General features: G+C 40.8%; 1 non-coding gene across 1 annotated transcript; it reads left to right on the top strand.

The window, feature by feature from the left end:
• The first annotated feature begins 209 nt into the window (after positions 1-209).
• On the top strand, positions 210-283 carry Trnap-ugg (transfer RNA proline (anticodon UGG)). The gene has a single exon. It is a non-coding gene; the product is annotated as a tRNA-Pro (tRNA).
• Positions 284-6,090: the final 5,807 nt, after the last annotated feature.

Here is a 6,090-nt window from a genome sequence, read left to right as displayed (position 1 = left end):
CAGACTGACCTCACATACGCCAAATTTGCGCGGATATGCAAACTTTTCGATTCCATGCACATACTTATAATTTTCCAAAGCTATGGAGTCAATGAGGTAAAGGCAATATTTTCCGAAAAAAATGTGGCATGTATTTCCTTACTACCAGTTGCAATCTGTAATATATTTTCTAAGTAGAATATGTGGACCTTTAATTGACATTTAGCTGCTGCCTGTTGGTCTAGTGGCATGATTCTCGCTTTGGGTGCGAGAGGTCCCGGGTTCGACTCCCGGACAGGCCCAAATATTTGTTATTTTTACTTTATTTTTTTTCTCTTTTCTTATGGAAGTTTACTCTCCATTTCCTTTATGTAAACAAGAAGATAAGTCGTTAAAAAAATAATTAAGTCTGCATGAGTGCCAAGTGGCCCATCAGGCCGGCGCTCTTCTGTAGCATGAAGCGACTAGGAGTATTTCTACTCCCCCTGGATGGAATGCTAGTCCATCGCAGGGTGTTACCCCAACCTTAAATTCGGCAGTACCCAATTGTACACCTGGGCGCAGAGAGGCACTGTGAGAGTAACGCGTCCGGTACCCATAAATGTATTTCCCATAAATTTATTGGAAAATCTTCATGGTTTCCAGTCCGGAAGTAGCAGTGACGAAAGGGATTAAACTGAAACAAATTTCTAGGAATTGAAGGCAGTGGCGGATCTAGGGGAGGGGCCCGGGGGACCCGGAACCCCCGCCTTATTTTGGGCAAAACAAGGCGGCCGGGCAAGCAAAACAAAGCCCCCGCCACCCCCCCCCCTCCCGATTAAATCCCACTAAGTCCATAGTTCTCTGCTAAGTGACCCAAATCACGTTTCTACTGGCCAAAGGCTAAAAGCCGCATCTCAATTATTGAAAGACTTGTAGATATTCTGCCTCATCTTTCTGGAGAACTACTATTGAGCGTATTTTGCCAGGTTTCAGCGTGAAAGGTAGAGGGGTTGCTGAGTATGATCATGAGATGATCAGGTTTCAGCGTGAAAGGTAGAGGGGTTGCTGAGTATGATCATGAGATGATCAGGTTTTAGCGTGAAAGGTAGAGGGGTTGCTGAGTATGATCATGATTTCGTGTTCCTGTAAGTGTTGTTTTAAAATAACAATTGATCACGAGCCTTACATTTGACACTGTAAATTTGAAGTTTCTATTGGGGGCTCGAGATGTATAGGCCAGTGACGAAGCCCCCAGTTAACTATCAAATTCAATAGAAACCGGTAGGGAGCCACCAAAGCTGTTTTTCCATAATCCACCGACCAACCATTGGGCAAACGGGCAATCGGATTGGCTACGTATAGGGCCTCTAATGATCGATACACGACACCGCAAGCTGGTCAATTTTTGATATTGTTTGGAAATGGCAGAGTTCTCGTGAATTTCAATCAGCTGAAATGAAATTCTTTGTTCAATAGATCGGTCGGTGGGTTATGTTAAAACATGTACCAGGCTTCCTTTCGTTTCAGTCTATCGACGTTCGTAGTTGGCTAAAAGTTTCGCCCCTCGCAACCTTTCAGCCGAGCCGACGGAAAACTCGAGTTGTTGATTAGCAAAACTGGCAAACGTAAAGTAACGATGAAACCGATTTTCTGTATACAGCATAATAGGTAATCAAATCTTATTCTATTTCACGCTGAAAATTGAGATCTCCCTTTCAGAGCGGAAAAACGTATGCTTTCTGGGCATCCCTAACACTGCGGCTTGCGAGCTCAGGTAATAATGCGAGATTTACAATGGTGGAAAGAACGGCGGACTGCAATAAGGTACGCAAGGATATCGTTCGGTATGATATATTTATACTTGGGCAAGCATAAATTTTTTCGCTATTTCATTGTTAAGAAAACACGGCTCCCCCTGCCTGCAATTGAGATCTCCTTTCCGCCTGGCCGAGTGAGATTTGGGCTGGAGACTGTATTACTGTTCACTAACGTCCGAAGATTAAGATTCACCAGTGGAATTATAAATACATAATTTATTACAAATAACTGTTTAAATGCAATTTATACAGAACAATTTTCTTTGCACAAAAAATTAACATCGGCTTTGGTAGACGACATATAAATATTTACATGGCAAAAAACTTTTCACGACATTCGCAAACTTGATATTTGCTCTCATTAGCGTCGGAACAAGAATCCGCAATGTTCAGAAGAAATGTCATTTCTTGAAGTTTATAGTTAAGGTTTCTTGTTTCCCTAGCGTGTGCTTTCTCTTTAAGAGCACAATTATCCAGGGAGAATTCCAACGCCGTGCTGAGAGCATCGTTTTCAAACATCTCTCGTTCTAAATCTTTAATTAGTTTCTCAATCACAGCATCATTGTAGTTTAAACTGTGATACACCATGTTAAGTTCAGAGAGAACCAAGTTTTTCTGTTCCCTTAACTTTTGTACTTGCTCTTGAAGTTCAGTCAACTTCTTATCGTTATAAGATATCTTAGAATGTTCAGTGGCCAAAGAGGAATTTTCTCTCATTAGCTTAGCGAGCTGTTCCTCAAGTTGTTCAATGAACCTGGCGTTTTCATCATTTAGTTCCATCTTCTCTTTATTCTTATCTAAGATGACTCTGGCGTTTTCATTCCTTAACTTTGCCAGCTGATCCTCGAGTTCGTCTATAACTCGCGACTTTTCTCCAAGGTCGTTCATCATTTTAACATTTTCTGAAACAATTCTGGCATGATCCTTCATCAAAATAGCTAGCTGATCCCGAAGTTCGATATCAGCCCTCGAATGTTGTTTCTTGAGTTCATTCAACTCTTTATTCTTCTCTGAGACGATTGTGGCGTTTCTATTCTCAGACTGGTCTAACTGATCTTCAAGTTGGTCAATAAACTTCGACTTTTCGTCGTTTAGTTTGTTTAACTCTTTCTCTTTCTCTGAGATTATTCTTGCATTTTCGTTCATTAACGTAGCAAGTTGATCGTTAAGGTCGTCAATAACCTTCGACTTTGCGACTTTCAACTCATTGAGCTCTTTGTTCTTCTCTGACACGATTCTTGTGTTTTCGTTCATGCATATATCTAGCTGAACCTCAAGCCGGTCGATGACACTCGATGTTTCATCCCTCAACTTTTTAAAGTTCAGCTCACAAGCTTTGAAGAAAGATGCTTCGGCTGTCAACGCGTCAACTTCAAAGCTTAACAGCTCCTCTTTGTGAGTGCACAAATCAAGGGATCCTTTTAAGAGTTCCACGTCCTCGCGTAAATGTCCGTAATCGGGTCGCTGATTCAATTCCTTCACCATGCCCTTAAGCTCATCAATTTGCACGTTCAAATGCTCATGGGACGCTTGACTATCCCTCAGGCTCCCCTCCAAATAATCAATATCATCCAACAGCTCCTGTTTCTCAGCCAGGGCATTGTTCAAACTTTGGTCCTTTTTCTTCAAATCACGTTTCAGATTTCTCAGTTCTCTTTCGTTGTAATGTTCTTTTGCTCTTAAACCCTTCAAGTCTGTTCTCTTGGTTTTCAGTTCGGTCTGAAGAGCATTGTTCTCTTTCTCCAAGGCTTTCAATTCCCTCTTCATGACGCTGATCTGAACCAAGAGCTTCACATTTTCTCCATTTGTTGTTTCAATAATCTCTTCCAAATCTTTGATCTTTTCATCTCCATCCTCAACCCACTGTTGAAGTTCCTGTTCTATTTCGGAATGTTCCTTTTCAAGCTGCGCAAGTTCTTTCTTATGTTCCTCATTGCAACTAGCAGAGACTTCATTGCGATTTTCGAGCATGTTCCTTGCGTCAACTCTCTTCGTTTCCAACTTAGTCTGGAGAATATTGTTTTCATTCTCCAAAGCTTTCAATTCCTTCTTCATGACGCTGATCTGAACCAAGAACTTCACATTTTCTTCATTTGTTTTTTCAATAATCTCCTCCAGCGTTTTATTCTTTTCGTCTCCATCCTCAACCCACTGTTGAAGTTCCTCTACTATTTCGGAATGTTCCTTTTCAAGCTGTTCAATTTTCTTCTTACAGTACTCCTCACAACTGGTGGAGACTCCATTGCTATTTTCAACCAAGGTCTTTACCTCAGTTCTAAAGGCTTGCTCACAGTTTTTGTAGAGAGTCACAGAGTCACCTTGTACTTGAGTGGTTTCAGCACGCGTCTTTTTCTCATCATTGGACGCCTGTTTGTAAAAATAAGGTTTGTAAATTAACGAGAAAACAAGCTGGCCGCCAAAAGACTTAACAGGGTCGGCCATTGTAGCGGGGAAGGGGGGGGGGGGGGGGGGCGGTTGTATAGTGGTATACCAATATACCTGAAAAGAAAAACCCATTACACCCAAACATCGTCTCAAATTCATGCGAAATACCAAAATTTGGAAAAACATAGCATACTTTACACTCATGAAAGACCCAATTTTGGCGTTAAAATACCGCATACCCAATTTGAAATCCCCCTGTATACCGTATACCCAAAAACCCTAGCCGACCCTGCCTTAAGGAAAAGAGGGACTGCTTGTTATCTAATCTATAAATAAATATTAATTGTATACTCATGTAGTTTTACAGAAAAAAAAAACTGGCATTAAAAAAAAAAAAAACAACTCTGAGCCGCGGCGTTCCCAAAGGGACTGCAGACCCACTTTTTTCTTCATATTTTCAAAAGAGAGTCTATAATTTTCGTTCCAAAGTTCCTCCGGTAGCGATATTCTATTGCAAGTGTCGTCTGACAATCTAACACACTAGAAAGTACATTCTTCATTTTGTCATATGCATATTCCTCAGGGTTTAATTTTTTTGGTTCTTATGAAAAAGGCAATGAACTCTATGGAGGCTGAAATTATAAATATGCCTTTGCATGCCGCAATTGAGAGGGCAACATTCAGCAAGAATAAATTAACTTCCCACGCTGGATGAAATGCTCCTAAATCTCAAAATATAACTCATAAAGTACTTCTCTGGAAGGATTGTAAGTTTTCTGTGAGAACAACTGGCATATTTACCTGTTCTGTCTCAAATTGCGTGACTTGTTTCATTGGAGTTCTTTGTGTCACTGGCACTGTTGATTCGTTGGCATGCGCAGGACTGCTATGTTTAGTTGTGGCATCATTAATAGTTGCTGCATGTTTTCCGCAGGTTTGGGGTAGATTTATACCTGTTGAAATTATTAGATCAGTTTACTGCAACCACCAAAATAAACCAAGTACTATAACTAAGAAAACAAACATGTACATCAGTTTACTGAAATCCGCGAGAGGAATGGGAAAGAGGTACTTTTCGTTTCCCCATTTCTGTCTTTCCTAGGCTTCCTAGCCCGCAGTTTTCCGGTTTCAACTGAAGTTTATTCCTTATTTTTATTTGCTGTTGGTCAAAAACTTTCACAATTAAAAGTTTCCTGTCTAAAACAACCACTATCAGCGACCGAATTGGAACATTACGTGTAAAAAAGGTCAAAAAGGTCAGTGGCAAACTTCGTTCTGGAGTTTACGTGCCACAATAGTCTAATTCGGCTAGCACTTTTGTCGCTTCAGTAAAACTTAAACTAAAAGCTTCAAATGCAATAAAAATGTGAACAATACCTGCGTTTGTTCCCAATGGTCTCTTTCCAGTTGCAGTTATCACAGTCTTGGGGGTTTTATCCGTGCCAGCATCCTTGCTGTTCGTTCGACCGATGGGAATCGGAATCCGGGATGGCGGCTTGTTTTGATTTTTTTCCAGGCGATTCCTCAGAATGCGCTGCTTCTTATTAACTTCGTCTTTAGACGAGGAACTTTTTCCGGTGTTGTTGTTCAAAAGATTTACTCTGCGGACGGGTATTCTGGATTTTTGTTGAACTGGAGAAAGGCAATTCTTGACACCTTCAATCTCGCTACTAAGCTGGCACGAAGCCATAGCGTTTAAACTGGTTTTTGACGCCGTGTTTGAACGACAACTTTCTCCAAACTTTTCCCGTTCTTTGTTGTTTGGTTTTGTTCCGTTTTGTAAATTTTCTCTTCGATTTCACTGTGAAAAATATCACAATTCTCTTGCTCCGAATCTCAATGCTGACCGCACCGATAGCTAAAGCAAATGATCGAGTTTTGTTTCAAAACCATGGAAACGGTCTTCGATCGTTTCGTCATAAACAGC

Source organism: Orbicella faveolata, unplaced genomic scaffold (assembly GCF_042242905.1).
Source record: "Orbicella faveolata isolate gen_17 unplaced genomic scaffold, um_ofav_v1 contig_35, whole genome shotgun sequence".
Classification (NCBI taxonomy): domain Eukaryota; kingdom Metazoa; phylum Cnidaria; class Anthozoa; order Scleractinia; family Merulinidae; genus Orbicella; species Orbicella faveolata.
This window is presented reverse-complemented; position numbering and strand designations above follow the sequence as displayed.